Here is a 26,259-nt window from a genome sequence, read left to right on the forward strand (position 1 = left end):
GTTCATTGTTCCCTCTCGGAACTAGGAGCCTTCTAGTGAGTTGCTCCGGTTTGTGAGGGGCATGTGTCCAAACTTTCGTCAAGCATGCCAAATGTTTTACCACATCATCTTGGTGGCATGACATTACATCAAGCAATGTTTCATGTGTTTTTGATCATTTTTTAATTTTTTGGAATTAAAATTCCGTGGCACTCCATGCATGTGTCCATGCCGTGAGACCAATATGTTTGAATATTCCTTCTAATTTACTGCACACGGAATTAACTCGCACACAGGTACACAAATATGATTTTTCAAACCGTTATGGTTAGCCGTTGCATGTACATGTAATTCAAATTCGAATTACGGTCATTAAATGGCTAGAAAATCACTTAAATGTCTTTAAAAGATCAAATGACCCCTGGAATTTTCCAAATTTTCACATGACAGTTGTATTAGTGCATGTTAAATGTAGAAAAAAATTTGAAGGCCGTAAGGGGAAGCTATCTCCCGTTCATCATCAAACATGCATTGTTCCCTCTCGGAACCATGAGCCTTGTAGTGAGTTGCTTTGGTTTGGGAGGGGTGTGTGTCAAAACTTTCATCAAACATGCCAAATATTTTACCACAACATCTTGGTGGCATGACATTACATCAAGCAAGGTTTCATGTGTTTCTAATCTTTTTTTAATTTTTGGAATTTAAATGACATGGCACTCCATGCTTAATTGTCTCATAGCCTTTATACCAATATGTTTGAAAATTCTTTCCAATTTACTGCACAAGAAATTAAATTGCACACAAGAACACAAAATATGACTTTTCAAATAGTTATGGTTAGCTGTTGCATGTACATGTAGTTCAAATTCGAATTACGGTGATAAAATGGCTAGAAAATCACTTAAATATTTTAATAGGTCAAATGACCCCTGAAATTTTCCAAAATTTTACATGACAGTTATATTAGTACTATAAATTTTCTCGTACATTTAAAACACCATCCGTTGCCACTTTAGTCCAAATTTGTCTTTCAAAGCTAAAAAATAATACCCACAACATCACACACAACTGTTTTGTAGGAACTGTCTGCGATGCAAATTTCTGGATCTATTTAAATCTTCCTCCTTAAGCTTCGCCGTCTCGTCTGCTCCAGTGCCGGAAACCCTCGAATACACAAATCCTGATCCCCATTCCCGCACCCCCTTCTTGCAAAGATGACACCATGGAAACGCTTCATGAAGGCCCGTACGATTGCCGCGTCCTCCCCGAGTGCCGCCGCCTGCGCCGAGAGCATGGCCGCCTACACCATGAGTGCCGCCGCATCCGCATTGAGCACGGCCGCAACCGCTGAGAGGGCATCTGCGACAGCCGACAAGGTAGCTGCGTCAGCCAAGACGGCTGCAGATACTGTCGCGACAATGGCTTCAAATGCCGAGAGTGCTCGAGCTGCCGTTCGTGCCGCCGATGTCGCCCTGGCCTGGGTCGAGGCCATCCACGCCAAGATATTCCAGGCCACCTCGGAATCTAGCATGCAACCCACATCCGAAAAGGCGGCGGTGGCCATGGCGCACCTGCTTCCTCATGAGATCGCCGATCGGGAGCTGGAGATGCAGGAGGTGGCGGAGATCGAGGAGCTCCGAGAGGAGAAATTGCACGTGGCCGGGTCGAGGTAGAGAAGAGTCTGTCTGTCGAGGAATCAGCGATGGAGTACCAACCCGAGCTCTGGCGCAGCCACTACTATGAGTACTACAACCTTGAGGGTGGCGCCGAGGATGAGGATGAGGACGCGGTCGACTTCAGCGGGGGCGTGGGGGGGGGGGGAGGGGAGTCCACCAACTGCGGCATGTCGCCAGGATAAGTCATCGATGTCTCATCTCACATCGGTGATGCATAGGCCAGTGCGGCAACGGATTTGTTAAAATTATGCGTACTTAGGTTTTATTTTTAATACTGATCTTTTGTTAGGGCAATGTTTAGGTCAATTGGCTCTATTTAATTACTAAAATTGCTCGATTTAGTAAGTGTGGTCTATGTGCTGTACGCTCTTTTGTGTGCCCAAATTGGCAAGCGATGTTAAATTATGCAATGATGTACCTGGGGAAATTTCCACCAAAATTTGAATTATCAAACTCATCCCATGCACGTAAAGCAGAAGAATCATTTGTGATGCACACAATCGTTCAAAGGGAATGGTATCCGGTGGCACCACACGCAAAGTTTCTCTCCACATTTCGACATTTTTGGCCTACCACCGAAATATCTACCCCCACCCCCCCCTTTCTCCACCCCTTTTCTCCCCGACCACAAGTCACATTTCCCCTGTTTCCTCCTTCCTTCCTTCCTTCCTTCCTTCAAAGCTATAGCCGCTTCCTCGCTTGCTTCCTCGCTTTTGCTGTCTTGCATCCTACCGCCGGGGTCGCCATGGTCTTCTTCAAAGACCTCTCCAGCGGTTCCTCCTCCGACGACAACTCCTTCAACACCCGAGTATGCCTCTCTTCCCTCTCTCGGGCTATGAATGGAATGAAGGATTTTTACTTGGCGGTCGATTTGAGTCATTTCTTCCTCTTGTAGTTCCCTAGGACCATCAATTGCAACGAATGGAGCAGGGTGGCTGAAGATATGTTTGCTTGGTGTCACTATCAATCTCCATGTGAGACGCCAGTTGCGTTTGAATCTGTGGACAGTGGGAGGAAGTTTCTGTCATGTGCAAAGGAGGTTAGACCCTCTTTCGTTGTTACAAATCATTTGTTAGATGTGATTCAGACACTTTCACGGTCCCAACCCATTCATACCACACCTTCAACCAAACGCATCCGAAGACAGTGTCACAGTTTGTACCTAGTATCTAAAAATGTTGTCATCTCATCAGCGGTGCCATTAGAAAGTTATTTGGCACCGCTTCAGCAGTTTGTGCAGCCAACTTTGGTCCACACATCCGAGTAGCCAAGCAGTAAAATACTAAGTCTTTCTAGCACAAAGGAACTAGGCATCAGAGCAACTAGGTGCTCCGGAGTTCGGGTCTCTGATTTTTTCCGCTACATCGGCTCGCCAGTGCAGGGCACCGGTGCTAGATGTAGCAACAATTGTCTTTACACAGGTGTTGGCATAAATAGTGGATGTCCTTAGTGCTATTAGTTCTATGTTACTAAATTTGTGCATGTACACACCTATCAGTATCAATTTGCTGTCATCCAAACACTGTCGCTATGCTGTTGCAGTTATATTTACCTTCCTCTTAAAATGTTCAATTTGCTATTTATAGTACATGAGTAAGAACTTGTAGCATTGTTGTAGTAAATTATAGCTTCTGACGTTTCAAAATTTGGTTGTTGTCTCAGTAGCAATTAATTCATTTGCACATTGATCTTTTTGAGAAGATATGTCATAATTAACCTGTTTCTTCAGTTTTTCAATATAAGTATTAGTGATTTTCTATTTTGCTATAAACCCATTTCCCCTACAATTGTTATTGATCTAGTTTTAAATATTATAGGATGAAGGGAAGTGTTCTTACTTAGAGTGGGTTGATCAAGGGTGGCCACAGTCTTTGAAGATGTGCCTAGCAAAGCTCTGGAGCATGTATGAGGAAGAGAACAGATGTAGGATTAGGGATAGTGTTGTCAACGCTGAAGAATATTTGAAGATGCGGCATAGAAAGAGGAAGGTGGAGAATGAGCTTGGATTTTTTAAATCAGACTTTGCTAAGATGGTGTTGGCGAAGGAGGAGGCACTTTCCCAGTTGGCCAGTGCAAAACATGTTCTTACTGAACTGAAAGCAGAGGTGGATAAGACGAGCCTATATGATCTCAATTAGGTAAATGAATATATTGTTCTTATGAACTTGAACTAGCTATATGTTGTATTGTGCTATTTTCAGGTAGCTATCGTACTGTGATGTTAAAATATATCCATGTGCCTGATATGAAATTGGCAAGCAACTGTTCGATATGAAATGTGAATTTTCATATTACTGGAATTATTAATTGTAAACTAATAAACCTGCTAAATGGGTCACGGAACTTTGCAAACGGTTCTAGCAGTAAAAGCACTTTTGATGGATAGTCCAATGCCACATAGTTTTCTTCATCAAATCGTGTATGTAGTTGATAAAAGCAAACGGTTAACCAAGGTAGAGCGTGTGTGATAGTTACACCTATCACACACGAGTCTATACATAAACCTGTGTGGGATGTACATACGAAAGGAAACATTTTCCATGGATTGACTGTGTGGTATGTACATACGAACAGAAACGTTTTCCCTGGATTCACTATGTGGGATGTACATACGAACAGAAACCTTTTCCTTGGATTGACTATGTGGGATGTACATAAGAATGGAAACGTATTCCTTGGATTGACTGTGTGTGATATACATACGAACGGAAATGTTTTTCTGGGATTCACTTTGTGGGATGTATATACGAACGGAAACGATTGGGGTTCTATGCCTCGCCCGATCGCACACGAGCTCATTTTACCCCAGCCTATGTGCCAGGAGGGCCTATCCCCGACGTTTTCTGGGTCGTGTGGGAAGGACCCCCTATCACCCGCACTCACTTGGCAACGGTTCCAAATGCCGTCATGGAAAGGGGTTAAAAACCGTGTGTATAGCACCTCATTGTACAAGTGAGTGAGCTCCTCCTGGAGGACCTCACTGTCGGGGTACACAAACATGGGTGTATGTTTCCCCCTGACAGGCGAGTCTCCAGCACGACAACAACAAAGCAAACACTGGTACATCGAGGTGCTATACAGACAGTTTTTAACTCCTTTCCACGATGGCATTTGGAACCGTTGCCAAGTGAGTGTGGGCGATAGGCGGGTCCTTCCCACACGACCCAGAAAACGTTGGGGATATGCCCTCCTGGCACACAGGCTGGGGTAAAAATGAGCTCGTGTGCAATCGGGTGAGGCATCAAAATCCAATCGTTTCCATTCGTATATACATCCCACGCGGTGAATCCCAGAAAAACATTTCCGTTCGTATGTATATCACACACAGTCAATCCAAGGAATACGTTTTCCGTTCTTATCTACATCCCACACAGTCAATCCGGGGAAAATGTTTCCATTCATATGTACATCCCACATGGTGAATCTAGGGAAACCGTTTCCATTTGTATATACATCCCACACTGTCAATCCAGGGAAAATGTTTCCTTTCATATGTACATCCCACACAGGTTTATGTATAGGCTCATGTGTGATAGGTGTACCTATCACACACGCTCTGCCTTGGTTAACCATTTTCTTTTATCAACTACATCACACACGATTTGATGAAGAAAACTGTGTGGCATTGGGCTATCCATCACAAGCGCTTTTACTCCTAGAACCATTTGCAAAGTTCCATGACCTATTTAGCAGGTTTATTAGTTTTAGATTAATAATTCTAGTATTACACAAATTCACAGTTCATATCGAACAGTTGTTTGCCAATTTCATATCAGGCACATAGATATATTCTAACATCACGATACAATAGCTACCTCAAAACAACACAATACAACATATAGCTAGTTCAACTTCATAAGAACAATGTTAGAACAATATATTCATTTCCCTAATCGAGATCATCCAGGCTCGTCTTATGCACCTCTACTTTCAGTTCAGTAAGAACCTGTTTTGCACTGGCCAACTGGGAAAGTGCGTCCTTCTTCGCCAACACCATCTTAGCAAAGTCTGATTTAAAAAATCTGAGCTCATTCTCCACCTTCCTCTTTTTATCTCACATCTTCTAATATTCTTCAGCGTTGACAACACTTTCTCTAAGCCTACCTCTGTTCTCTTCCTCATACATGCTCCAGAGCTTTGCTAGGCACATCTTCAAAGACTGCGGCCACTCTTGATCAACCCACTCCAAGAAAGAGCACTTTTGTTCATAGTATATTATTTACAACTAGATCAGTAGCAATTGTAGGGGCAATGGGTTTATAGCAAAATAGAAAATCACCAATACTTATTTTGAAAAACTGAAGAAACAGGTTAATTATGGCATATCTTCTCAAAAAGATCAATGTGCAAATGAATCAATTTCTACTGAGATAACAACCAAATTTTGAAACATCAGAAGCTATAATTAACTACAACAACGTGATACGTCTCCATCGTATCTACTTTTCCAAACTCTTTTGCCCTTGTTTTGGACTCTAATTTGCATGATTTGAATGGAACTAACCCGGACTGACGCTGTTTTCAGCAGAATTGTCATGGTTTTATTTTTGTGCAGAATAAAAGTTCTCGGAATGACCTGAAACTTCACGGAGATAACTTTTGGAATAAATAAAAAATATTGGTGAAAAATCAACTGAAGGGGGCCCGCACCCTGGCCACAAGGGTAGAGGGCGCGCCCTCTGTTCTTGTGGGCCCGCTGGACCTCCACCGACCTCAACTCCAACTCCACATATTCACGTTCGGGGAGAAAAAATAGGAGAGATGGATTCATCGCGTTTTATGATACGGAGCCGCCGCCAAGCCCTATTCTTCCTCGGGGGGGGGGGGGGTAGATCGAGAGTTCGTTCATGGCTCCGGAGAGGGGAAATCGTCGCCGTCATCATCATCAACCATCCTCCATCACCAATTTCATGATGCTCACCGCTGTGCGTGAGTAATCCCATCGTAGGCTGGCTAGACGGTGATGGGTTGGATGAGATTTACCATGCAATCGAGTTAGTTTTGCTAGGGTTTGATCCCTAGTATCCATTATGTTCTAAGATTGATGTTACTATGACTTTGCTATGCTTAATGCTTGTCACTAGGGCCCGAGTGCCATGATTTCAGATTTGAACCTATTATGTTTTCATGAATATATGTGTGTTCTTGATCCTATCTTGCAAGTTATAGTCACCTACTACGTGTTATGATCTCGCAACCCCGGAGTGACAATAGTCGGGACACTTCCCGGTGATGACCGTAGTTTGAGGAGTTCATGTATTCACTAAGTGCTAATGCATTGGTTCGGTACTCTATTAAAAGGAGGTCTTAATATCCCTTAGTTTCCAATAGAACCCCGCTACCACGTGAGGGTAGGACAAAATATGTCATGCAAGTTCTTTTCCATAAGCACGTATGAGTATATTCAGAATACATGCCTAAATTATATTGATGAATTGGAGCTAGTTCTGTGTCGCCCTATCTTATAACTGTTGCATGATGAATGCCATGCGACATAATTATCCATCATTGATCCATTGCCTACGAGCTCATTTCATATTGATCTTTGGTAAGTTACTTTTTCGTTGCCACTGTTACGATAGCTACAAAATTGCTACTATTACTTTTGTCACCGTTACCGTTACTTCCATACTACTTTGCTACTGAATACTTTGCTGCAGATATTAAGTCTTTTAGGTGTGGTTGAATTGACAACTCAGCTGCTAATACTTAAGAATATTCTTTGGCCCCCTTGTGTCGAATCAATAAAATTGGGTTGAATACTCTACACTACAAAAAAATACACTTCCGTGATGATACATGTTTATCACAGTAGGCCAAGTTTTCTGTCATGCATGTACATCCATGACGATTTTATGACAAAATCAAGATAGTCATACATGTGCTATCGTAGAAGTATTCCATGACATTACCAAAATTATCATCATGGAAGTGTCCACTTCCATGACGATAAATGTCGCGTAATGGAAGTGCTTTCGTCAAGGGTGACCGACACGTGGCATCCACCATAACGAGTCGTCGTTAAGCTATCGGGTCCAGTTTTGGATCCAATAACCCGCTAACAGCCACGACCAATGTCGATTTTCCATGTGTAAAATTCTCATTGGCAGATGGGACCACGTGTCAGCTCCGCGTTGGCACATGTGTCACTCATCCAATGGGCGAGATGCTCCTATGATATGTTGACACGTGGACAGGCCCAAAAGTGGCCCATAAAGATTAAACGGGCCAGCCTAACTAAAGGCCCACGAGATTTTGCGGACCATAATGGCCTGACCCAGCTAAAGGCCCACAAGATTTGGCAAACCATAATGGGTCGGCCCAGATAAATGCCCACAAGATTTTGAGGGCACTAGTGGGCCAACCCGTTAACAGGCTGCCATGTTTTGGGCCAAATACCGACCCATATTTGATCTGATCCATTAACAGCCTGCCATGTTCTGGGCCTAATAAAGGCCCATATGAGATCTATCCCGTTAATAGCCTACCACGTTCTGGGCCATATAACGGCCCAGATCAGATCCGACCCTTTAAGAGCCTTCGGGCTAAATTATGGCCCATATCACATTCAGCCCATCAACTAGATGCTATGCTTTTGGGCCCACTTGAGGCCCGATCAGGATTTCTATTTACTAAAGGCCTATTTAGTAATACGGCCTGATATTAGTTTCGGCCTATTAAAGGCTTATTTAACATTTCAACCCTATATTTATTTCGGCCTGTTAAAAGCCCGTCATATAGTATGGCCTAACTATGGCCTGCTTTGCATACGACCTGCTCACAACCAGTAATCTGATTGGGCCAAACAAGGACTTAGACAATTTTGGCATGTTAACGGCCCATGATGTGATTGGCACAATCATGGGTCGGTGTCTATTTTAGCCTGTCGTCGGCCATGAGCTGTTCAGCACGTTTCAGGCCCAAACTACTTTTCAGCCTATTAAAAGCCCATTGAATTTTCTTGCGAAAATAGGGCCGTTGGTTTACTCGACCTATTAAAGGCCCCAAACTACTAGTGAGCCAGTTTACACTTAGGCCTATTAACGGACGAAGATGACTAGGCCCATGATGCGGATCATACATAGTGATTTGCATGATGGCCCGATTATCTACCATAATTTTACAGTTTGGCCAGTTTACTACGAAGACAGGATATATACAAAGTAAAATAACTGTAGCATTGTGAATAAGAAAAAACCTAGACTATACAATTAAGAAATTACATCATATTACATCCACTGGGAATCAAAGTTCGCCACAATGATAATAAAGCACAAGCAGACAGCAGATTACATACACTGGGCATCAAAGATCGCCACCAGTGCAAATAAACATGCCGACAAAATAATATACAATACCAACATCACTTCAATAGAGTTCAAGAAAGTTTAGCCCTGCTCGGGAGCTGCAGCGCAAGCAGCTGAGCAAGCTGATGAGACTGTGCTTGTTTGACACTTATATCCTCCTCACTCTAAAAGAGAACAAGCAATAGATGACAGGTTTTGCACATATAAGTATTAGTGTTGCCAATTCATCACATTTCTTATTGACGAATAAAGCGACAAAGTTTAAAATAACATTAACACAATATGGTATTGTTCAGGTTAAGACATGGTAGGAAATGACATTGTGAAGGAGTTGGCAGCTTCACGACAACACTGGATTATAGAACAAGAACTCATAAATATCAATGGTTAGTGTGTTGTCAATTTATCCCATTTCAGATTGGGAAATAAAGAGAAGGTTTAAATAATAGTAGAATGATATAACACTGTTCATAGTTAAGACATCGCAGAATATGACATTGTGCTGTAGTGGGTAGGTTCACCACACCATTGGATTACAGATCAAGAACAGAAGCATACACGCAGTGCAAAAGAAGATCACATGCTATGTATAGTTTAATTTACATGGTATGAAGAAGGTACTTGGTTGTACAAATAAAAAACTTAAATTGAGAAGGACAAACTTTTGGTTATGAACTACATAATAAACTTTAGACATGCAATTTGATGCAAACACCAAAAATAAACAACTATTGCACTCATGCCTAACCAAATATACACAACAAAGTTTGAAGGCTTGAGAAGGAAAAACTTACATTAGTGGTGAAGACAGGATCTATAAAACCCTTGTCCATGCTGATGGGGGGGGGTGACAACTCAAGAAGTTTACTACATAATCTTCTTCATAAGCATTGCCTATATTCTACATTTTGTTAAGAGTAAATATAGATGTGATAATATAAGAAAAATGGAGAATATTTAAGATAAGATGAAGCATGATGCTACATAACCAAGTAGCTATAAATGTAAGTATACAGGTAAAAGGTACATCCAAGAGCAATGCAGAGCTAAACTTCTTTAGTACCATCGGTGTTATCCAACCTTATGGTAAGAGTAAATATAGATCTGATGCGTAGAAAATGGAGGGCAAAGGAAAATAAGCTGCAGAGTGATGGTACATGAACAACTAGCTGTCAATATAAGTACACTGATAAAGGACCTACAAGAACAATGCAGAGCTAAAAATTTCATTGGCATTGGATATATTCTACACTAATGTAATCATTCATACAAATCAGATAATTCGGAGTGAACAAGTGATAAGCAAGCTATCATGCATACTGCTGTCACATAACGAACCAGGTATGAATGCAAGCACAGTGATACAGGACACTAGATACTAACAAGACAAAGCAGTGGACAACATATTTGCTATATCCTATCGTCCTTTTCAAACCGTAATTCTTCTTCTAGCAGATTTCCTGCAAAAGAGATCCGTAAGGTACATGCGGAAAGTAGAAGTTCAAATTGTCATGTGATATCATAGGCAGTACCTCATCCTGGGAATGAGACCAGTGCATAACAAGGTTTTTCCATTCAATGTCTTCTAAATTTAGCACAGGAGACTTCACCAGAAATTTGTTTATAGACTTGCCATCAAATTGTGATTTCCTTAGGTAACACCGATATGGATGTAATGCTTCCTTGAAAAGTGCAAGCAAGCTTTGCTCCAGATTGACCCTCACCTACTTACAACAATGTAATGTAAATCATTGATGTGTTCAATCAACAGAAAATAGGAAAATAATGACCATGAATAATAGCACTTACACGTAAGTGGGACTGGAAGATGTGAAAATGGTGTTTGTCTTCACTATAAAGTGGGACTACAAACAACATGTAGTCCCTAACAACATTGAAAACATTGTATTTTAAACTGGGAATAACTGGAATGGGGTTCCAATCTGCAGGAATTGGCCGTCTCTGCAGTTCGGATAGGTCTTCGGCCGGTGGACTTGCTATACTTTTTTGCTGGAGTGGAATTTTTTCTGTTGTACGGCTGCTGCTATGGCAACTGAGATCGACATACCTGTTGCTGGAGTGCAGGTCCTTTGTGGTGGAGCTAGTGGTGTGGCTAGTGAAATATGGGTAAAGTCTGTTGGAGTCGGTCGTACATTCTGTGTCACTTGATGTAGATCCAATATAAGTGGGGTGTTGTCTGATTTCTCTGGCACGATGTAATGCCCCAGATACAACTTTCCATATTCGTAACTCCGACTCTTGCCATTTCCGGCCATGTGATTTATTATTTCCTCCGTGGTTGGGTTTTTGTCTGTTGTTTTGCATTTTGTTCTTGTTATGCATCTCGTCTCATGTCATCATGCGCATTGCATCGGCATCGTTTTCATAAAACTTGCATCCGTTCGGGTTCCGTCGGTTCTCTCCATTGTCCGTTCTGAGCCCGACCACACTTGCACGCGCCCGTGGCACCTCCGAAATATTATTTTATAAGTGGCATAAAAATGTTCTCGGAATGGGTTGCAACTTGTCGTGCAGTCTTATTATAGTGTAGACAGACCGCCTGCCAAGTTTCGTCGCATTCAGAGTCCATTGGATAGCCCAACCGTTAAACCTACAACCGCAATATAGCCGGTCCATCGTCGGACGTTTTCGGTCTCCGGAAACTGCTGCCGGGCCTCTCTCCCTCTTCTCTCCTGCAGCCCATGGTCTCTACACAGCCCACTAATCCCTCCCGCGGCCCTCTAACTGGAGCCGCACGATCGCGATCGTACGGTCCAAAACGGCCTCAAACCCCCCTAAACCCTAGCTTTTACCCTATAAATAGACCCCCTCATGCCATTTTGGGCATCTCCTAGACCTTCCCCTACCTCCTAGCCCCTCCTCCTCAGATTCCGTGCCCAGCCAGCACCCCACCGCCACTTGGCGCCGGCCCAACGGCCAGCCGCCGCCCTGCGCCGCCGCACCCGTCGCCCTCCACCTCTCCCGCGCGGACACGTGGCCGCCTCCAGCCACTCTGGGCGCGCCACCTGTTTCCCCTGCCTCCCCGCGCCGCCAGGCCCGTGCCAGGCCCGCCCGGGCCCCGATCTGGGCCCGAGGTGCTCGCAGGCGCCTGCCCACGCCCCGCTCGATCCCGTCCTCGCTGCCCGACTCCTCTGCCGCCGGCGCGTGGGATCCTCGCTGCCCCGCCACTCATCCTCGCCGGAGGCCGCGCGCCACCACCGCCGGTGACCTCGACGGCCAGGCCAGACCGCGTTGCCCACCTCCTTTTCCTTCTTTCTTCCCTCCTCTCCTCCCTCACAGCTCCCTTCTCTCCTTGCTGCCAGGGAACTGCCGCCGCCGCCCTAGGTCTCGCCGCCGACGCCGGGAACAGGTTCCCGGCCACGACCTCCACCAGATCCGGCCACCTGCGGCCCCGTTCCGGCCTCCCCGCGCCTCCCCATCACCGTTGACCGCCGGCTGCCGCCGCCCCTGGTCCTGCTCGCGGCCGATCTGTTCCTGGAGGACGACGCCTCCGTCCGCCGTGGCCCAGCCCTCCAGGCCCAGCGCGCCCCTCCTCCAGCGTCCGCGTGGGCCAGGCCCAGCGCGCCAGCCTCTCCAGCCGCGCCAAGGCCCAGGTCCCTGGAGCCCAACGTGAGCAGCTCTCCCCATCCCAGTCCCCCTCCAGATGTGACCCGGATCATGTTTTTTTTCTGTCTGCAATTTGTCCAATTATCCAGTGATTAATGTTTTACAGAAAAGTCCTCGCACTTCATGCATTTAATATCTCTCAAACTGTGCATCGGATTAAAATAATTTATATATGTAAAATGCTCAGAAAATTGTGTAGATTAATAATATGCCACTTTCATCTATGTTAAAAATGTTTAACATGCTGTTTGTGTTTATTTTGCGAATATGCCATGTTAAAATGATTTATTTCATAACTAAATAACCGTAGCTTCGAATTTAATAAACTTTATATGTAAATGGGGTGGAAAAATGCCTAGATTAACTTGGTGCACTCATCTTGCATGTTTAACAACATTAAAATATGGTTTAGGGCAGAACCGTACCAAATCCATAATTTGCATATGGGGATTTTCCGGAATTGTTGTTTGTTGTTTCCGGCCTCATTTAAACTTACCTAGATAGGTAGTTTCATTATGCTTCACCCCTTGCCATGTTTAATAACATTTAATATTGTTGGGTACATAACCGAGATCAAACTAAATAATTGCATGTGGTGTTTTGTCAATATGCAACTCGTTGCATATTGAGCTCCACTTAACTTGTAGTATTGTTTGTTGCACTTTGCCATGCCATGCCTTATTAAACCAGACATGCATCATACTTGTTTGTGCATCATGCCATGTTTATGCTTGTGCATACCATGTTGTTTGTTTCTTTCCGGTGTTGCTTCTTAGTTCCGGTAATGTTGCGATTGTGAGGATTCGTTCGACTGCTCTTGTTCGTCTTCTTCATGGACTCGTTCTTCTTCCTTGCGGGATTTCAGGCAAGATGACCGCTACCCTGGATCTCACTACTATCATTGCTATGCTAGTTGTTTCGTTCTATCGCTATGCTGCGCTACCTATCACCTGTTTATCATGCCTCCCAACTTGCCATGAACCTCTAACCTTTGACACCCTTCCTAGCAAACCATTGCTTGGCTATGTTACCGCTTTGCTCAGCCCTCTTATAGCGTTGCTAGTTGCAGGTGAAGTTGAAGATTTCTCCATGGTGGACAGGTTTTTGGTTGGGATATCACAATATCTCTTATATTATTAATGCATCTTATACTTGGTAAAGGGTGGAAGACTCGGCCTTTTGCCTAGTGTTTTGTTCCACTCTTGCCGCCCTAGTTTCCGTCATACCAGTGTTATGTTCCCGGATTTTGCGTTCCTTACGCGGTCGGGTGATTTATGGGACCCCCTTGACAGTTTGCTTCGAATAAAACTCCTCCAGCAAGGCCCAACCTTGGTTTTACCATTTGCCTCACCACCACCTACCCTTTCCCTTGGGTCGGCCAACCCAAGGGTCATCTTTCTTTTAGCCCCCCCGGGCCAGTGCTTGTCTAAGTGTTGGTCCGAACTGAGCTGCCTGCAGGGCCACCTCGGGGCAACTTGAGGGTTGGTTTTACTCGTAGCTAGTCTCATCCGGTGTTGCCTTGAGAACGAGATATGTGCAGCTCCTATCGGGATTTGTCGGCGCATCGGACGGCTTTGCTGGTCTTGTTTTACCATTGTTGAAATGTCTTGTAAACCGGGATTCCGAGTCTGATCGGGTCTTCCTGGGAGAAGGTCTATTCCTTCGTTGTTCGCGAGAGCTTGTCATGGGCAAAGTTGGGACACCCCTGCAGGTTATAATCTTTCGAAAGCCGTGCCTGCGGTTATAGGCAAATGGGAATTTGTTAATGTCCGGTTGTAGATAACTTGACACCAGATCCGAATTAAAACGCATCAACCGTGTGTGTAGCCGTGATGGTCTCTTTTCGGCGGAGTCCGGGAAGTGAACACGGTTTCTGGGTTATGTTTGATGTAAGTAGGAGTTCAGGATCACTTCTTGATCATTACTAGTTGACGACCGTTCTGCTTGCTCTCTTCTCGCTCTTATTTGCGTATGTTAGCCACCATATACGCTTAGTCGCTACTGCAGCCTCACCACTTTACCCCTTCCTTTCCCTTTAAGCTTTGCTAGTCTTGATACCCATGGTAATGGGATTGCTGAGTCCTCGTGGCTCACAGATTACTACAACAACAGTTGCAGGTACAGGTTATGCGATGATCATGACGCGAGAGCGATGCCTTCTTGCGTTGAGTTCTTCTTCTGCTTCTTCGATCAGGGGATAGGTTCCAGGTCGGCAGCCTGGGCTAGCAGGGTGGATGTCGTTTGAGTTTCTGTTTGCGATTCATCCGTAGACGGATGATGCTCCTATGTATTGTAATGTTGTATTCGTGTGGCATTGTATGCCTTATGTATGTATCCCCATCTATTATGTAATGTTGATGTAATGATATCCACCTTACAAAAGCGTTTCAATATGCGGTTCTATCCTTGGTGGGACCTTCGAGTCTCTTTAGGATAGTATCGCATATTGGGCGTGACACACGACCACGTTTTTCAAGGACTTTTCTGGTGCTCCTTAAGGTTTGGCAATCACCCACTTCCTTTTTGATGTCTGATGCACAAGAACAACATTTGAGTGGAGAAACATGTTATGATTACAGATGGAATATATATTGATAATGGATGGGCATGTCATCTTGACATATATGATGAGTAAAGTAAGCAGATAGCGGTGCAACAAAGTAGAAGAAATGCAAGACACCTTATGCAAGATACGTGCAATCAATAAAACCTTGCCAAATTAGAATAGGCACCTTGATGGGTGAACAGGACATACCATTTTCCTTTGACACCTCGAGGTCAGAATAGTCATTAGGATCATATTCTGAACACGTATCTACAGGTGGGGAGTGTATGAGTTTCATTCCATCCAGAATGGCACTCAAAGCCTTGGTGCCAATTTTTGAAGTCGTTACAGTGTTCCACAACATTCTTCTGATGTGCGGATTCTGATATTCACTATGATTACGTATAATATCTAAGAAGCATGAAAACATAAATAGTAGTGAGATTATGTCGGTGTACTAGAGTAGGGGTACCCTAGTATCCCGAACTTGTGCACGGGCAGTTGCATCCCCCCCCCCCACGGCAAGGCTTGCCGGGTGACCGCCAAGGTCCTCCGTGGTTCCTTTGGAACCATTCAAGAACAAAGTATTCAAGCCAAGGAGACAAGGCCCCGGCAAGAGGAGCTTGCCGGGAAGGCCAACCAAGGCATCGCAAGGAACTTGCCGCGACGCGCCATGCGTCCCGGCAAGGCCTGGTGAGCGACAAGCTTCCGGACGCGACAACACAACGACCGCGGCAAGGCGCTTGTCGCGGCAAACTACCACTCTGTACCCGCGCTCCAGCGCATCCACCAACATGTCGCCCTGAGGCCTTTCCAGGCGCGCGTGGCAAGAGGCTGTGCAGCCAGCGGTGCGTGGTGGCAAGCGACGCTGACAAGACTGCCATCGTGGCGAGCGGTGGCGTCCCTGACGGTCCTTTTTGCACTATTTGGGCGACGCAGACGGGCATTTAATGCCTTTGTCCCCTGCCGTCAGGGTTAGGTAGGATACACTGTACAAGTAGTTGTACCAACCACAACACCTTTTCCATTTTTGCCCTTGTCTACGTTGCCACCTGTCGGAGACCCCTTGAGCATATAAAAGGAGGCCCATGCGCAACGTAGGGGTGGGGGGTTCGAAGCCAGAAAACACTCACGCTCGGTCTCGTTAGTAGCTCGTGTGTACTGTAGCACTCAGCGCTCCCGAGCAAGAACACAATACAATCAGACATGCAGCAGTAGGAGTGTCATCTCTCCAGAGAGCACCGAAGCTGGGTAAACTGCTCGTGTGCTTCGCCTCGATCTGCTCTTCGTGCGACCTCCGCCCCCCGCCGAACCGAAAGGGGCTCGGTCCGCCGGTCCCCATAGGTGTTCGTGGATCAGCTTCCCCGACATCTTTGGTGTGCCAGGTAGGGGGCGTCGAGGTTGTGTGAACCTGATCCGGCGTTCACACGAGCTAGATCTTCATCTTCTACATCGACATGCCACCGAAGAAGAAGACTTCGGCGGCAGCTGTTCCGTCCATGTCGATCCCACCACCACCGGAGCAAACGAGTGGTGGGGTAGACGCCGGCGGAAGAACGGGCGTCGATGAGGGAGCACACAGTGCTGCCAGGTCCAAGGACAAGGCTGCGCAGACATCGGCGTCCGTACATGCACCGCGCCCATCTCAGGAGGCGCAGGACCGACAACGTCATGGTATTCGCAGTGCCATACGTTTGTTAGGCCAAGATCAAGCATATGGATCTCGGGGTGCTCAAGACCAGCATGCACGCCAACATGCTGGCACGAGCGAGACACGGTCACCTGGACGGGATACTGCTCCTTCTAACATAGTTAGAAGTCCGAGCATATCCCGCTCCTCGCACCGTTCGCCACTGCCACCCACCACTCCAGCAGAAGCTTTGGCGCGAGCTCAACTGCTCCTGGATTACCCTCCGACGGAGGACAAGATCGATCAATGGAGGGCCACCATTCAGAGTCTCATCGTCTTCGCCAATGGCGACACTCCACGGCAGCCGAGTACATTGCTGCCGCGGCAGGACCGCCAGGCACGAGCTGATGGCGACGAAACTGGTGGGGGTGCAACTACCATGCACTCTCCACCCCGAAGGCCAAGATCGCCGACTTGCCGGATCCACCTCGACAGCGACTCCACCGCATCATCAGATCCATGAGCTCGTCGCAATCAGCGCCAAGTTCTTCACGAACGACAGCAAGAAGACGCTCGTACTCGCATCGAGCGCCAAAGAGAAGCGCGGCGTCAATCAGACTAGCGCACTGGGCCCTCTGTCGACATGCATGCGCCAGGGGAACCAGGCGACTTGCCGTACGTGGTAGGTTGCCCTGCGTTCACTCGTGAGCTGCGACAAGTCCAGTGGCCCAGCACGAAGAATTTCAAGCCAGATGTACCAGAGAAGTACGACGGCAAGTCGCATCCGTCGGAGTTCCTCAGCATCTACACCATCACGGTGCAAGCTGCCGGGGGGCGGGACGACAAGATTCTGGCCAACTACTTCCCGCTGGTGCTCAAGCCCAATGTCAGATCCTGGCTCATGCACTTGCCGGACAACTCCATATCCTCCTGGGCAGACCTATGTCATTAGTTTGTCGGCGCCTTTACAGGCGGCCACAAGCCTCATGGCCAAGAGAGCGACCTTCATCTGCTCGCCCAGAAGGAAGGAGAGCCCCTGCGCAAGTACATTCAGAGATTCAGCCGTGTACAACACAACATCCCAGATGTCCACCCTGCCACGGTAATCAGCGCGTTCCACCAGAACGTGCGAAACCGGAGGATGCAGGAGGAGATGGCTATGTGCAAGATCAGAGACGTCAGTGAGCTATATGCCCTGGCCGACAAGTGTGCACATGCTGAGGAAGGGAGGAAACTCCCCGGAGAGAATATAGGAGCAGGAGGATCTGATAGTGAGGAGACTGCCCCAGCAAAGAAAAACCGGCGGCGGAACAACAGGAAGAAGAAAGGCAAAGATGTGCTAGTCGTTGAGAAGTCCGGCAATGGAGGTGGCGCCAAGAAAGCCAAAGCTGGTAGCTCCGGCAAGGAGATTGCCGCGGGCACCAACTACCAGGCTGTGGCGGTCGCCGACAAGCAGGACGGCACCAACAAGCAATACTGCAAGATCCACCGCACCAAGGGCCATGACCTCCAGAGCTGCAAGAAAGTCGAGCAACTTGTCGAGCAGCAAAAGGCTGAATACGAGCGACGCGGCAAGGAGAAAGCCCAGGAAGGTGCTGGAGGAGCTAGCAAGAAACGTCCCGGCCGAGGAGGATGCCGCGGCAAGGCCAAGCAGCGGCAAGGAGACAGACCTCCCCGCGGTCGCGACAAGGATGAAGATGACGACGACGATGAAGATATGGATGATGACGAGACCGATGAGCAGGAGTTCCAGAAAGCCACAGAGGTCCTATGCGTTGACGGAGGTGCTTCTCTGCATACTTCACACCACCAGCTCAAGCAGTGGGTGCGGGAAGTTAATGCGGCAGAACCACCCGTCGAGTCACGCAGGCCTCTGAAATGGTCCAGCACGCCTATCATCTTTGATATTGAGGACCACCCTGATCGCATAACTGCGGTCGGGTGCTTGCCGATGTTGGTTTCACCAACTATCCTCAACCTCAAGGTCACTAAGATGCTAGTTGACGGCGGGGCCGGCTTGAACTTGATCTCCTCCGCGGTACTCCAGAGACTCCAGATCCCTGATAGCGAGCTCGAAGAGACCGGCACATTCCAAGGAATCAATCCGGGAAGGAGCAAGCCAAAGGGAAAGATCACGTTGCCGGTGACATTTGGCAGCGAGTTGAACTTCAGTACTGAGAGGGTCACTTTTGACGTTGCTGGCTTTCCATTGCCTTACAATGGATACTCGGCCGTCCAGCACTCGCCAAATTCATGGCAACCTCTCACTATGCATACAACATGCTGAAGATGCCAGGCCCGATAAGTGTCATCTCTGTCCCTGGCGACAAGAAGGATGCTCTTATCTGCGCCGACAAGATCTACCGGGAAGCAGCAGCCGCAACAGATCGTGATTCACTTGCCGTTGAAGCTCCCGGCGCGAAGAAGAAAACGAAGTCCGGCAAGAGTTCTGATGCCCACTCCGGCAAGCGCACCTCTTCGGAGTGCTACGCTACCGTCGAGGACGCACCATCGAGCTCCACCGGCAAGTGTAAGAAAACAATGGTAGCTCCACCTGAGACCAAGAAGGTGTCCGCCAAGGAGGATGGCACTGGTGGTACCTTCACCATCAGTGCCACTCTCGACCCTAAATAGGAAAGCGCGCTCGTTGCTTTCCCGCGGGCGAACGTCGACGTATTTGCGTGGCAACCGTCTGACATCCTCGGTGTTCCCAGGAAAGTAATCGAGCACCATCTTGCCGTCTGTTCTCATGCGCGGCCCGTCAAGCAGAAAGTCAGGAAACAGGTAGTGGAGCGACAAGAATTCATCGCAGAAGAAATCAAGAAATTGGAAGCAGCAGGCCTCGTCAGAGGAGTGCTCCATCCCTCGTGGTTGGCCAACCCTATAGTTGTGCGCAAGGCAAACGGGAAATGGAGGCTTTGTATCGACTTTACCGATGTCAATAAAGCTTGTCCCAAAGACCCATTTCCCTTGCCGCGCATCGACCAGATTGTTGACTCCACGGCCGGATGTGACTTGCTTTCATTTCTTGATGCATACTCAGGATACCATCAGATCTTCATGGCAGAAGAAGATGAGGAGAAGACCGCATTCATCACCCCATGTGGCACTTACTGTTTCGTACGGATGCCTTTCGGTTTAAAGAATGCTGGTTCAACATTTGCGAGGGTAGTCCATGATGCTTTCGAGCCGCAAATACACAGAAATGTGGAAGCCTACATGGATGACATAGTGGTCAAGAGCAAGGACAAGGCGACTCTGATTCAAGATTTAGACGAAACCTTTGCAAATCTGCGCAAGATCAACCTCAAGGTTAACCCCGAGAAGTGCGTGTTTGGAGTCCCCTCCGGCAAGCTTCTCGGGTTCTTCATGTCTCAGTGGGGAATTGAAGCCAATCCCGACAAGACCAAGGCCATTGAGCAGATTGAAGCTCCAAAGCGCGTCAAGGATGTACGAAGACTTGCCGGTTGCGTAGCTGCTCTCAGCAGGTTTATCTCTAGGTCTGCTGAGCGCGCCCTGCCATTTTTCAAAATATTGAAAAAGGCAGGTCCAATGAAATGGACTCCGGAAGCGGAGGCTGCGCTGCAGGACTTAAAGAGATACCTGTCCTCCACTCCAACACTTGTCGCACCTAAGCCACAAGAGAAGTTGCTGCTATATATAGCGGCAACCAATCAAGTGGTTAGGGCTGCGTTAGTAGTGGAGAGGGAGGCGGATGATGAGCCAGCAACCACGACAGATGCATCCAGCGACAAGCAAGGGACTTCACCGGCAAGCTCTGGTCCCGACAAAGATGGATCTGCGCAGGCGCATGAGAAGATGCAGAAAAGAATGGTGCAGCGCCCAGTTTACTTTGTCAGTTCCCTTCTGCAAGGGGCTAGGTCAAGGTACTCTGGTGTGCAGAAATTGCTTTTCGGCCTTCTCATGGCCTCGAGAAAGCTGCGCCATTACTTCCAAGCACATGAGATCACAGTCGTCACTCGTTTTCCGCTGAAGAGGATATTGCAAAATCCAGAAGCAACAGGCAGGATTGTCAAGTGGGCACTGGAACTGTCAAGCTTTGGCCTCAAGTTTGAGAGCACTTCAACTATCCAAAGCAGAGCATTGGCAGAATTCATAACAGAGTGGACGCCAACACAAGATGAAGAAGTTCCAGAAACGAGCATCCCCGTCAAGGAAGCAAGCAAAGAGTGGCTGATGTACTTTGATGGTGCTTTCTCGCTGCAAGGCGCCGGTGCGGGCGTGCTACTTGTTGCACCCACCAGAGAGCACCTCAAGTACGTAGTCCAGATGCACTTTCCCAAGGAGCAAGCAACGAACAATACTGCAGAGTATGAAGGTTTGCTTGCCGGTCTCAGGATCGCAGCAGACCTTGGAATCAAGAAGCTCATTGTCAGGGGTGACTCATAGCTTGTCGTCCGCCAAGTGAACAAGAATTATCAAAGTCCGTTGATGGAAGCCTACGTTGATGAAGTGAGAAAGCTAGAAGAGCACTTTGACGGCCTACAGATGGAACATGTTCCAAGAGCTCAGAACGACATTGCCGATGGCCTGTCAAAGTGCGCCGCACTTAACTTACCTGTGGAACCAGGGATCTTTGTGCTCAAGCTGACTCAACCGTCCGTAACACCATCAACTGGACAGAGCAAGAAGAGGAAGTTGATTTCTGGTGACTATTTTCCGGCGGAGCTCCCCGAAGCTGCCACCAAGAAGGTCCTCAAGATCAACACCGAAGATGCTGAGGAGCAGTCTGCTCCGGCAAGCCTTAGGGTTTGTTCCGTTGAAGCAGACGCTCCCGACAAGTTTTGCTCCGGCAAGCTTGCCGGGGAACATCAAGCTCCGGCTGAGCCGCAGGTTCTCGCTATAGAAGCGGATGTTCCCGCAGCAGCAGATGTGCCTTTAGTCTTTGTTGTCGAGCCGCAAGCTCCAACATGGGCACAGCAGATTGTCCGTTTCCTTCAGACATGAGAACTTCCCGAAGAGCAAGAAGAAGCGGAAAGAGTAGCCCGGCAGTCAAGTATGTACCAGTTTGTCGATGACACACTGTACAGAAGAAGACTCAACAGTGTGAAATTGAAGTGTATTCACCGGGAAGATGAACAAAAGCTGTTGGCAGAGATACATGGAGGCATATGTGGTCACCACATTGGCGAAAAAGCACTTGCCGGCAAAGCGTTCCGGCAAGGTTTCTTTTGGCCGACAGCCCTCCAGGATGCAACTGCACAAGTAACCAAGTGTGAAGCGTGCCAGTTCCATTCCAAGCAGATACACCAGCCAACTCAAGCTCTCCAGACGATCCCTTTATCCTGGCCATTTTCGGTCTGGGGGCTCGATATCCTCGGCCCTTTTCCCCGAGCTGTCGGGGGCTTTGAGTAGTTGTACGTTGCAATCGACAAGTTCACAAAGTGGCCGGAAGTGGAACCAGTGAGGAAGGTGACAGCACAGTCAACAGTCAAGTTCTTCAGGTCGATTGTTTGCCGTTTCGGGATCCCTAACAGGATCATCACCGACAACAGCACGCAATTCACGAGCCGCACCTTCATGCAGTACGTCCAAGATCTTGGCGCCAAGGTCTGCTTCGCTTCTGTTGCTCATCCGAGAAGCAACGATCAAGCGGAGAGGGCAAATGCTGAAGTGCTGCGCGGGCTCAAGACCAGGACTTTCGACAGGCTGCGCAAGTGCGGAAGGAACTAGATTCAGGAGCTGCTGGTGGTTCTTTGGTCGATCAGGATGACGCCAAATCGAGCCACTGGCCAAACACCTTTCGCTCTAGTCTATGGAGCAGAGGCAGTTCTCCCCATGGAACTCGTATATGGATCACCTCGAGTGCTCGCTTATGATGAGCTTGAGCAAGAGCAGCTGCGACAAGATGACGCGCTGCTCCTTGAGGAGGACCGTCTTCAGGCTGCTGTACGAGCTGCTCGATACCAGCAAGCTTTGCGCCGCTACCATAGCCGCAAAGTTAATGCCAGAAGTTTCGAGGAAGGCGACCTTGTTCTTCGGCGCGTTCAGTCCGCCAAGAATTCCAACAAGTCGACGCCGAAGTGGGAAGGCCCTTACCGGGTGAAACGAGTCACTAGGCCTAGCGCTGTCTGCCTTGAGACCGAAGATGGCATTCCGGTGAGCAACTCCTGAAACATTGAGCATCTTCGTAAGTTGTACCCGTAGGGCGCGGTTGCCGGAATCTTTTCCGGCAACCACCTTTTGTACAAGTCTTGCCGATGTTGCATGTAAACCTTTGTACAAAGCCGGGCGCAGACCCCGTGCATAAGTAAAGCTCATGTGCTCTGCACATCTTGTCAATATCATGCTGTCTACTTTATTTTTGCATGCGTTATCTGACACTTTGTGCAGCGCCTACCCCCGGTAAGCAATAACGAGCCGTAAGGCTCCATATCTTTATTTTCTCTTCTTTCTTTTTCTCAAAAAGGAAAGGAAGGTTCCCTCGCACACAAGTTTGCCGGGGGGAAAGGAGAAGATAATGGTGTGGACTAGGCATCGGTCGAGGAAGTTTCGCCTTACTGGAAAGCAAACGACAAAAAAGCTAAGTTGCCAAAGTTTGAGCAATCAGTTTTAAAATTTTAAGTTATCTTCCTCGAACGACCGTACTTTGTATGGAAAACCTATGCGTGGAGGAACCAACTCGTAGCTAGTTGCGCCCTTAATTTGTTTCGAGTCTGCTCAACAACTTAAGTGAGCTGCGACTAGTTGCGACAAGGTTTCTTGTCGGTAGCGGCACCGCCAGCAGGCTGCTGATGTCCCGCACTCAGCGCTCGCGGCTAAGGTGCCTGCGCCGACAAGTTCCCTAAAAGCGTAGGGCAAAAACATACAAAGGAAGGAATCAAGTAAAGGAAATAACACAACAATCTCTACCCAAAATAGAGTTATATTACAAGATAGCTTGTCGCAGCTCTAACAGATTGTTCTTATAACATGACCAGCAGCGACAAGAAAAAGAGAAAACGGGCGGCCTAATCTACGCGATCGCCCTCAACCCTCTTGATCTCGCTCACCTTGTCCACGATGGGTGCGACAAGGGCCTTGAGCGCTTCCAGATCAGCATTCGGCGGCAGGGACCTGAGGACGTTGGTGAGGTTGAGGCCTGGGTTGCGGAAGGCCACCTTCACCAGCACCTTTTGAAGAACTCCCGCGCAGATCTTGCGCGACTCGTCGGCCAGCTGCTTTGGGATCTTCTCTCGGAGTCGCTGGAGGGCCGTCGCCACGCCTTTGAAGAACAAGCTGAGCTTGGCGCTGGGTTGGAGGTCTTCGTCGGAAGAATACCCGAGGTCCTCCATCCCCAGCTGCGCCAGCTCCCCGTCGATGGCGGCGGCAACATTCACGAGACCCTCGGTCCAGTGCTCCACAGTCTCCCTAAAAGCATTCTGGGCGGCAGAAGCATTCGCCAACAGCACCTCGTCGGCCTTGATCTTCTCCTTCAAGGCCACTTCTTGCTCCCTGGCGTCGTCCAGCGTCTTGGTCAAAGTGGCCAGCTTCAACTCAAGATCTGCGTTGGAGTCCTTGGCGGCGCTAAGCTCTTTGCTCCTCTCAGCGAGACGACCCTGCAGCTCGCCATGAGCGGCGGCGTCCTTCTCGCGCTCACGCTTGAGCGCGGCAAGCTCCTCGCCGCTCGCCTTGAGATCGGCTCCAGCTGCGCCATCTTCGTCTCCAGCTCCTTCTTGGCGGCCTCGGCAGCTGCGGCATCATCCTTTGCTTCCTTGAGAGCCCCTCCAATTGCTTGCTCGCGCGCGGCAAGCTCCTCCTCGTGGCTGTCAAGGTTGACCTTGCGCCACGCTAATTCGCCTTCCTGCGCAGATAGCTTCTCGGCAGCGAGCCGCTGTTGCTCTTCAACTTCAGCCTTCGCGAGGAGGAAAGCTTTCCGCTCCTCGGCAACCTGCTCCCGCTCCTCTGCCAGGGATCGGAGAGTTTCCTGCCTGAGACCCTGGAGCTCCTCAGCGCGCTTCTCAATGTCCACCCCCGCCCTCGCGACAAGCGCTTCTCGGGATTCCAGCTTGGCTTGTCGGGCGCGGTACAACGGCAACAGCTTCCGAAGCAGCCGCTCCTCCTCAGGCTCGTCGCTGCTGCTGCTTGGCGCGTCGACCAGCGTCAGCCCAGCGGAGGCGAGCACCTCTCCATCCAAGGTTTCTCCTTTGACCGGCGCCCTAGAGCTTGACACCCAGGGGAGCTTGATCAAGATGCCATCGCCGGCCTTCAAATAGGCGTCGGGCTGGGGCTCTTCGGAGCCTGGCGCTGCAGCAGCAGCGGAGGGATCGGCGGTTGGTGCAGCGCCTGGCGCTCCTGCGGCCTCGGGGCCGTCAGTGCGATCACCGGATCCCTCGCCAGCTTCTGCGGTGGCAGCTTTGGCGGCCTCTTCGCCGGCGGGATCATCAACGCCGGCTTCTCCTTCGGTGGCAACGGCGTCGTTGGTGTTGCTGCGCGCGTTCTCCTCGCCGGCGACCTCGGTTTCCATCGGATCCGTAGCAGATGGATCTGACAACCGAAGAGGGGAGAAAAGACAAACAAATATCCAAAAAGAAAATCAGAAGAAGAAGAACCCAAGGGAAGTTTTAAAGCAAGAGGATTACCTGTACTAGGATCTGCAGTCGTGGTCTCAACCACCGGAGGGTCGCTGGTACTGCCCCTTGCCGGAGAATTCTCCCTTGCCGGAGAACGCTCCCTTGCTGGGGAATCCTCCCTTGGCGGTGTAGTCAAAGCAGATGGCATTTCGGGTGCGGCTTCCGGGCTCCCCTGGTGAGGCTGCTCTTCTCCTGCACGAACCAACAGTCAGATATCAGCAAAGTAAGAGCACCCATGTGCGCCTGAAAGCAGGAAATAAACAATACACTTACGCTGGGGGCTGCGCTGGGGGCTGCTTTGGGGAAAAGTTGCCGGGTCCGGCAAGATGGTCTCGGACACGCCGTCTGCTGTCGCGGTGGGTTCGTCCTCGATGACAATCACCGGGACCTTGGCTCTCTTTGCCGCTCTCTGGGCCAGAGTCCTGAAAAGGAATGGGTTCGGAGTAAAGCAAATCAGATACAAGGCAAAACAGCAAGAATTGAAGAACTACAAGTATAGCAAAGAATCTTATTCTTCCTCTTCCTCGTCGGAGCTAAGCGCGAAGAGATCGAAGTCCGGCTCGCCTCCGGTGCGACGAGGCGGAGGAGTAGTTTCCCTTGTCCGCTTGGCAGGAGCAGTAGCGGTGGGCCGGGAAGACCCCGCTCCAGTTGCTGCAGCGGCGTGAGGCGCTCCCGCGGCAACAGTGCTTGCCGCGGTAGAGCGTGTCGCGCGGCACGGCGGCTGTTGACTCGTCTGCCGCCCCGCTACGTCCATGGCCTTGCGGAGACGCCTTCCTGGTGGAGCTGGGGGCTCCACTTGCGGCAAGCTGTCTGAAGGTTCAGGTCCGACAAGCTCTCCCTCGCCGGGCTCGCTCGACTCATCTTCGGGCCCGACAAGCTCTCCCTCGTCGGCAAACTCCTCGCGCTCGGCAAGGCTTGCCGC

Source organism: Triticum aestivum, chromosome 7B (assembly GCF_018294505.1).
Source record: "Triticum aestivum cultivar Chinese Spring chromosome 7B, IWGSC CS RefSeq v2.1, whole genome shotgun sequence".
NCBI classification, from domain to species: domain Eukaryota; kingdom Viridiplantae; phylum Streptophyta; class Magnoliopsida; order Poales; family Poaceae; genus Triticum; species Triticum aestivum.